The sequence below is a fragment of the Cyclopterus lumpus genome, chromosome 7 (assembly GCF_009769545.1).
Source record: "Cyclopterus lumpus isolate fCycLum1 chromosome 7, fCycLum1.pri, whole genome shotgun sequence".
Lineage (NCBI taxonomy): Eukaryota > Metazoa > Chordata > Actinopteri > Perciformes > Cyclopteridae > Cyclopterus > Cyclopterus lumpus.
In genome coordinates this window covers 6724836-6734641 of record NC_046972.1, presented here as the reverse complement: position 1 = coordinate 6734641, position 9806 = coordinate 6724836, and positions in this window count along the sequence as shown.

The window sequence follows — 9806 nt, the reverse complement described above, 5'->3', positions numbered from 1 at the left end:
ACTATTGGTATGTGTTGCTGATTAATACTTTCATCATTTACTTTCAGTACGGTTCTGAATGCAGAACTTTGACTTGGAGTGACATTGTAGCATTGAACTTCTTCCACTGCTGAACACACACGCACACACACACTGTACAAAACACGTGTCAAAATTCCTCTGTCGGCAATTACTGAGATTTTTATCTTGATCTTTTGTAATGAAATCAACCAGATATTAAAGCAAAACACGTGAAAAGAGAACTTGAAAAATCTGATGTTTGTATTCATTTAACAGAGACTGTGATCCTTCTTGGGGAAATAACCCGCTGCCTGACCCCACTTTTGCTTTTCCCATGAACTCCTCTGTTGCGGACGGAAGAACAATTCTGCCTTCTTGCTTAGAAATACACAAAGCCCTTTTCCATTTGAATTCTGGGTAGGAAGATATGGACAAGAAATGTGATATATTTGGAGATACAGTTACCAGACATGATTATGGCATCATACACCTCACTACGTAGCATATGTCATATTTCTATAATACATAGTTTAACATGTGGAATTGCACTGTACATGTTTAATAGATAGAATAGGTTACCAAATATGAATAGGCCTTTTATCACAACAGACATTTGTCATAACTATGCAAATAAGACCTTGCATGTGTCAGTATTCAGTCTGATCACTAAACTTAACCACAAAGAACTAATAAACACATTTGGTGTAACGCCCATTTCTCTCACTACCTATTTTTCTCCCAAAACTAAACCGGGGGTCAGAGGTCAGACCTCTCATTTGGGAACTTCCAATGTCTGACCTTTAATGGAATGCATCGCAGCAGCGGACGAGCGTGCAAATGTCAGCGTCGAATGATTCACACCTGCTGACAACAAAAAAATGCACACAGAATGCAATAAAATGGAAACGTTCACGCAAGAGAATTCAAATCCAGACATGCCCCCCCACCGGCTCACTCTGTGCTTCACCTTGCCGGATCCACCTTGCCTTATCTCACTCCCTCTGACCTTGCCGTGGCAGGGAAGTCCCTTGGCGCCTCGCATTTTGAAAATTATCGGCTTTGGTTGATTGATGCGAGCGACAAAGCCGTAAATGCATTCCTGAGATAAGAGAAAGACGAATGTCAATATTTAGGTATTGAATAAGTCTGCGGCTCAGCAGAGAAGCAGCAGGAACAAGCCCGACACAGAGACGGGGCATGGGAACTTGAATGTGACACTTGTGAGTCTTTGTCCTTGACTTTCAGTTGGATGTGTGTTCTTGCCTCTGTTAAGCCAATAGGATGCCTCGAAATAGTCCTGGCTTTGTGCGGCGACTGTAAACTGAGAAAGTCTTCCACCACTTTCCAGCTCCAGTATTTCACAGGGCGGCGGATTTCTTTTTTTTCTTCTCTCTCTCTCTCTCTCTCTCTCTCCCTCTCTCTCTCTCTCTTCCATCCTCGATGGAAAAAGAGGAGCGCAGCCACACCGTACAGCTGCTGACTGTACTGTCTGGATTTATGCAAATTCACGTCTGAGTGCGTCCAAACTGACTGCTGGAGCAGATTGGTTCATGTCCATGTCGTCAGCTGTAATGTGATTATCCTCGCTCCGCGGGGGTTGAATGTGTGGAAGTTTGTGTCTTGTCATTAGGACTGTAAATGACAGGGATGCATGGGAGAGACAGAGAAACGGTGAGGGAGCGGGGGGGGGGGGGGGGGGGGGGGGGTTAGCTAGAGATTTGAGCCATACGCGGGCTTAACTGCAGGCCACAATAGCATGTGTGGTGATTGTGTTGAAGGCTTGGCGTCCGGGGCCTCCCCCCGTGGACGGTTGTGCGCGAGGGGCCGGCGGCTTTCGCTTTCAGAGCTTTTTTTCTCCTCCTTCTTTGTGGCCTGTTAGATGTCTTTGTTCTCGGGGCGAAGGTCAATTGGAGAAGACTTGAGCGAGGAGGAAAAACACTAAGCATGGCACGTTTCATGTACGACCTCTCCCTACACCGCCGCCCTTCCACTTCTATTTCAAATTATTATTTTTTGCCTCGTGTTTTCCTGGCGGCTCGCAGTGTCATGCGGGGGATTGGAAAGCCGGCCACGCTGAGGAATTTACATCCACGCTAATTTTAGCAATGGGTTCCTGACCAGAAAACACATCCTCCAATTTCTGTCTATATTGGTCCTCCTGCGTCTTTCCGCTGCCGTTTCTCTCACCAGCCCTCCAGGGCTTTTGCAGATTATTCTTCTCCCTTCGAGTCCTCCAAGCTCCTGAATTTTCCTATTTGCACTCTCAACTCAACGATTGTATGCGTCTTGATCCTAGATTACGCTCCGAATGCTGCCAAAGCTCATCAACAAACTGCTGCAACTTAATGATTTAATGAACTCGTTTAATGGGAGACAGTGAGGAGCAAATAATTATTACCAGCAGCCAGCAGCGTTTTCCCAAACAGTGCGTCTGCGATCTGTTTGATGTCAGCACCAGGCGACATGTGGGGGGAGTGCCGGGCGGACACACAAGTTGCTGTTGACATAAGCCTTGTCTTTCTTTAGACTCTTTGTATATTTTGAAACGCCGGCCTAATTCACTCCATATTCCTGCTCATGGCACCGCTGATGTCACTCGGCACATAAAAATCCACACAGATCCGTCTTCGCGAGAGCCCATAAACATCTCGGTGCTGCTCTTCCAAAGGGGCCTTTCTGGCTGCTGCAGGAGGTCAAACTGCAGTCTTACCACAACAAGTTCATCCTAAAACGGGCTGCCTTTAAAAGGTCGGAGGTAGCGAGGGCTGGAGGTGAAAAAGAATCACATATTTTTTAAGGGAAGAAATACGCAATTGTTTTGCCTTTTAGGAGATGAAGTTTCCTCGGCACGTGCAGTAGTCTAGTCTCAACAACTTATTGAATCCAAATGTCATTTGTTTAACTTTTATTCAGACATGGTAGTTTAATAGGAGCATCTTGCAATGAATTAGAGGACAAAAATGATTTCTAAACAGCTAATTTGACAGAATCAGTACCAATGTATACACAATTGCCCTCAAAAAACAAAGACCCAGAAATATATGAGGTCCAGAAATACTGTCGGTCCACGAGTGTCTGTGATGTCCACCGCGGGCCTCTGGCTCAGGCCCCTGCTCGCCAACGACTCGCCCGAAATGAACACAGTGTAACTCTGCAACTACAAGGTCTACTTGAATAGTCTTGGTTCCATAATACATGTAACATTTGTGAGATATCTGCAGTGGTGGAAGCGTCAGGGTATATGTCACTGGGTTATATGAGAAATGGAACACAGCGTGAATGAAAGATTGAATTTGCGCCTGACAAAAAACGTCTAACACTTTTAGATTGAATATCACTCTGAAATGACATAGCTGGTAAAATTGGTCGGTAAAAGAGGATATCGAGAGCTTTTATCCGCGCTTCTTCTTGTTATGCGGGTATGCAGGATGAATATATTGTTAGGTTACATGTTTAACTATTCAACCTTATCTGGTGTTTGTTGCAACTTACCCCGGTGTTTCACTTCATCAACTGATCCTGTTAACTGGCGACTTTCAGTCGGGGGCACTCAGGTTCAAGAGTTAAGAAAAAATATACCTTAAACATCCGAGTCAACTATTGTTCAAGTATGTTGACACATATAAGGAAGTTGACTTGGGTTGTAGCTTGTAATATACTCAAACACACACGCACACACACACACACACACACACACAGTTGAAAACAAATGTTCAGACATTCAGACATAAACAAAGATTAGAAAGGCTGAGCAAAGATAATAGCAAAACTAAACGTATAGCTATTGTGTTAAAAAAAACAGTTTACATTTCTTTTGCATATACAGGTCCGCATATTGGCCGATTTTTCCATGCTACAAAGATTTTTCTCCAGACTTTTTTCTAGAGTTTCCTCCATCTTTTGGAGCCAGCCTTTAGAGGACATCAGAGGTACTGCAACCTACGGCATTCAGCTTTCAACCACTGTGGAGGCTCCTGTACACACTAAACTGTATGTGTGGATGTTTTCTGGAGCGTTCGCTTCTACCTTTTCACTGCGTGGGTGGTATGTCTGTATATGTGCACTCTAATTTTTTTATTACTTTCTTTTCTATCAAACCAAGAACCAAGCAGTAGAAGTTAATATGACATTTTAACAGCAACAAAGTCCCTATAAAGAAGAAGAAGAAAAAAGCGCTGTGTCATTATTGTAGTTCTCTTACCCAGCAGGATGTGTCTCTCTCAGCGACTTTATGGCTCTCTTTTTTTTTTTTGCAGAGCTATTCTTTGTCTCAGCGCCCCCTGCTCTCTTAATTTCCGCCTGTCTGCATATGTTTTGGAGGCCATTAATCGTCCCCTGCACAACATGCACCTCAGCAGATAATTACGGTCATTAAACCAATTAGGGAGCACATGGAGGGGAGGCTTCAGTCAGGCCCCGAGGCCTCCCACTCCTGTTCTTCTCCTGCTAGGACGGCCGAGGTGGTCCGCTGAAAACCCCGGCGAAGCCTTGAATAAAGAAGGGAGTGAATTACTGGGTTAATGCAATTTCCTGTTGGTGTAGCCTTGAGAGACCTTGCCAACTATGCTGCAGGCCAAGTAACCAAAGCCATTAGCTGGCAAAAGCCCTCCCCATTTTCACATCCCTTTTTTGTGGGACAAAGCAGTCGTTTGGGTTTATGCCATCAGAATGCGTTTTCCTCAAGGCTATACGAGGGCTATTTTGGTGCAAATCACTGAAAATGAGAAGAAGATATCAGAAGTTGGCAGGGAAAGGAGGGAAGCGTGGACTGTCTGCAGACAGTTGTTCTCAACACGCTCAGTCTATCATCTGATTCTCGAGCTAATATTTTGGTTCCATTGTGCCTGACACAGAGGGGGTTCTGGCAGAGTGAGGCGCGAACACACAACTGTGATGACTTAGTTATTGAGACAAATGGAAGCGAGACTTCCAGTCACATGTCCGAATGAGCTGGCAGGCCACAGAAAGTCCCTCACACGTCGCTGTGTCGCCGTGTTGGACAACAGGCGGTCCTTCCTGGTTTTCGCCGAGCCGTTTCCCAGCATTCCTCATGTTTTGCTTGGCACGTGTGTGTCTCGAAACCCTCCAAAAGAGAACAAACGTGAAAGCCGGTGCGGAAACAAGGAACGGCCGCACAGGTTCTCTCAGCTTCTTCGTGAATGCCATGTACAAGTAAAATGTAGATCATTTGACGACTCACAAATACATACACAAAGAAAAGACGTATACAATCCTGCATGCTGAGGATAAGGTCATGACGAGCAGGACTCCAGCTAACACTTTGATCCAGATGGTGTCGGAACCTCCAAAGTTAGAAAATGTGGATCAAAGAAAGTATACAAGGAATGAAACATGAGGAGAAAATGTCAAAATGACTTGAGCCCGGAAGACTGAGTTGAGGTTTTAGCCGCCGTAGAGGAACTTGGTGGATCACTACGCTGCCAGAATTTATGCTAAGCTAGGCTAACTGAACTCTGTTAGTCCTACTCCAACTCTGTACTTAACGCACATACATGAGAGTGACGACCTTCTCATCTAACTCTCTGAAAGAAAGTTTAACTATTTCTGGTACAGTGGAGAAGCTTTGTATTTGTGTGCTTTATTTTGTATTGTGTGCTTTATTTTGTATTGTGTGCTTTATTTTGTATTTGTGTGCTTTATTTTGTATTGTGTGCTTTATTTTGTATTGTGTGCTTTGCGACTGATTTTCCCTCGAGGGTAGCTGATTTGAATTTATCAAAGAACATATCAAGAGAAGTTAACTAGTTGGTTTAAAATAAATTATACAACGTCATACTTACCATATCCATATTGCATCATCCTAAATGTATGCGGTTCTTTGATATCAAGTCACCAATTCCATAACTTATCTTTTAGCATGCCTCAAACATGTGAGCAACTTGAATTTTAGACCTGATTTGTGTACGCACATTTAAACAAAAGTTAACAGGTGCTGGATAAAAAAATCCAACTGAGGCAGGAATCAAAAAGGTATCAAAACGCTCTGAGCATTTATTTTTCATTGTGCAACGTTTCGATCTATAAGGGATCTCTATCGGGATATAAATCCCCACTACAAAGCAGAACAAGCTGAACACCAAAACTCTTACACTTCTTAAATTATGATTGTTTTCTTTTGGGATGATTTATGTGATTTATTATATAAATATGACACAGCTTAAAAATGTGGCCAATTACTAAGCTTTACGTGACCGTACTCTTGAAAGTTATTTTCTTTTCTTCTTTTTTTTGGTTCGTTATTTTCCTTCATTTTTTAAGTATTTTTCAATGTGGTATTTTTTATGAGAATATGTTTTTTTCTGGAAGATTTATTTGATTCCTGATATATATTTAATATTTAATATATGATTGCTAAACATTGATCTTGATATTTCCAGGTTCTTTTTGGAGAGCAATGCTCTCGGGGGACAAGCGGAACATCCTCCAGCGTTGTTCAGCTCTGCTCTGATTGGCCCGACTTCAGTGGAGATGATCAATCAGTGATGATTGTGTTTGCGTCAACGTGTCGCTATAGTTTCTGGGAACAGTAGTTCAATTATGTTTCAGCTAGCATTAAGCTAATTGAAATATTTTAATTAGGTGGTATTTTTTGGGATACAAACCTCCAAGGTTTCTTTTTAATCCCCATCATATTTAACATATATCCGAGTTGGAAATTCCCACATTGACGGGGACTGAAACAAAAAGAGAAGGTAAACTTCCCCTGAAGCTGGATCATTAGATCAATTAGAGGATTAAAGTAATCACACCGGCATTCTATCACAACTCAACACTACGAAGTGTAAAAAGTGTTTCAAGGACAATGTGCACACTTTGAGAATCATCCGGTATTGAAAGGCGTCCAACTCCCTGCTTGTCTAAAGGGGACACACATGGCTGCCTCTGAATGGTCCATGCGGACGGTGAACATTCCTGCTGCTCTCCTCAACTACTGGGCACAAAAAAAAGTGATCATCTGATGACATTTATATATTTATTTTTGTTTGATGGAATATCAAAACGTAAAAAAACGTTTGTGTTAACAACACATTTAGTATAAGAAGTCAACATAAAATACAGGGCGAGAGATATATAGAACTGCTGCACCGTTGCCTTTTCACCACAAGAGGTCAGACTGCTCCCAAGCGGGCCGACTAGTGGTCTCAACGTCCAGATGTTTTCAGCCCTAACAACCAGCTGCCTCCATGTGCGTCAGCTGGGCCTCTGTAAGACGTGAAGGTGCTAAGTACACAGCAGTGAGTGTTAGACACTGACTTTGCAATTCTTCGTTTTGCTCTAAAAACTATCCAGCACTGTAATTTTGTGGAACGGCTATTTGCTTTAGTTGTGACGCTGTCTGTCTGGAAACTATGCTGGCAGTGCTTTTACGGTTTGTTTTTTTACAACTGTTTTTTTTTCTCCATTATAGTAAGTGTCTCTTAAACAGGGAATAATAAATAATAGGGCATGAAAATAGATTTCATTCCAGACACAACCGGGGTCACGGTAAAGACAAAAGACAAATTGAAAAGTCAGCAAACTGTTGGTGAAGATATGATTTAATGTACAGACATTTCAGGAAGAGTCCTTCACAGAGTGCTATTCCTTAGACATCAGACCACCCAGTGGCGGTACTACTTAAGCCATGTGACACTTCAAAATATAAAAATGTCATGGAAATATTGTAAGTAAGTAAGTAAGGCTCTCAGTCATTCTGTATTGCTTTACAAGGCTATTTATTCTCCTGTAGATCATGTAATGATATCTCTGCTGAATCAACACAAACGTAGGCATGATTTACTCGTCCCTTTCTGGTCATGCTCAAAATGTTCTGCACATTCAAAACATGTGGTGTTTTATAGTTACGGACATTCAGTCACCAGATAGAATATCATTGTCTCTGATGTTCAGAAGTTCGGAATACCTGAAGCGGACATTGTAACCAATTTAAGGATCTGATTTGTCTCTTTTGTTTGTCTCTCAGAGAAAAGACACGAGGCGTTGGGGAAGGAGCCAGACTGGATGGAGACCAGGACGTACCTGAACAACACTTCCTCCACTACACGGCTGGAGACTGCAGCAGTCAAATGACATGATGTTCTTTAAATATGTGAACGATTGCGTGTCTGTGATTTGTTTTTTTGTGTGTGTTTCCGTTCTCCAGAAAACGCTGGAAGAGATGAATGCTGGACAAAGTCACAGAGGAAGGAAAGACCAGGAGAGCATCATATTATCTTGATACTTTGATTTGAGCTTCAGATTTTCTTTGTGTGTGTTTTTTCATATATTTATCTGGCATTTTAGCCTTTTTTCTGTGAATGGAAGAAGGTGGTGAATGAAAGAAGGGGAATTGCATAGTATATACACAGACAAATAATGGTTCTTAAATGGTTCTTTAAAAGGCTTTGTGGTTCTACGGAGAACCATCACTTACTGAAGAACCATTTTATCTATCAGATGGTTCTACATACTTGTCATAGGGTTCTTTGGGATGCTAAAGGGTTCTTAATTAATGTTTGAGTTAGTGGACAGTGGGGGATGATATCAATTAGGAATAAAACATACCTTGCCATGATCTGGAGGTGGGGTAGTTAGCTGCTTAGAAGTTTATATTTTAATTATTTGTATATATTTATTCTGTATTATATAAAAACATTTTTTTTAAAGAATATATATGTATATATATATACATATATATATGATGAGATAAAAAAATAAGATAATCCTTTATTAGTCCCGTAGTGGGGACATTTGCAGGATTACAGCAGCATAGGTTCAAGTGCAGACGTAGCTAAATCAAAATGTATCAAATCATAAACAGTATTGAAAATAATAAAACACTAGTAAAACAGAGTCAGAAGAAGTAGCTGGGGCAGTCTCCACCTAGAGAAACGAGCACACACCTTCTCCTTAACTCCCTCCCAGTTCTTTTTCTGATAAACCTCAGAACCTAAAAACACACCCGACACCTTTGATCCCTCTTTCCCCCACTGAAGCCCTGCAGGCAGGTGAGGCACCATCTGCTGTCGCCACTGTCCCACCAACAAGGCTTCAGATTGTTCCCAGTTCACCCGTGCAGATGAAGCCTTCTCATAAAGAGACAAAGTATCCCTCAGACAAAGAACATCTCCCTGGTCCCTGATGAAGATGTTTACATCATCAGCATACGCAGACACAGCGAGGGGACGACAAAGACTGGAGGACCCAGGCAGTGAGAGGCCATCGAACCGACTTCTCAGCCTGCACAACAGATGCTCAGAACGCCATCCTCCCAAAAAACGCCCAAAACAAACTAATATCTGCTTTGTATCTTACCTGATCATGTGCGTTGACAGAAGAAAAGAGAAGAACCCAAAGCAGTGAAAATGCACTCAAACTCCACGCCACACTCCCCACGCTCACTCACACACAACCGGGGACAGAAAGGAGAGGAGAGGTTTTCAAAGTCTGTTTATTGCTCCATATGCAGGGAGATACAAAACCACTGTCATCATATCAGTTCAGCCTTGAAAATAAATGAATAAATAAAAACAACTCTTCCAGGCACAGATCAAAAACAAACCCATCATCACAAACTATCAAACAGCTCCCCCTCCTCCCCCACAGAGCAGAGAAAACAGGTCAAAAGCTGGTGAAAGCCACCACATTAACCATCATTTTATAGTACGTGTGCTCCACCCTCAGTCGGGCCTTCAGCAGCCTCTTCAGTACCGGGACCAGCTCCACACTGCCGGCAGTCTGCGTCCGGTTCCTGCGAGTCAGCCAAATGGCCAACTTTGCAGTGCCAGATAAAAAAGTGTGTTCAG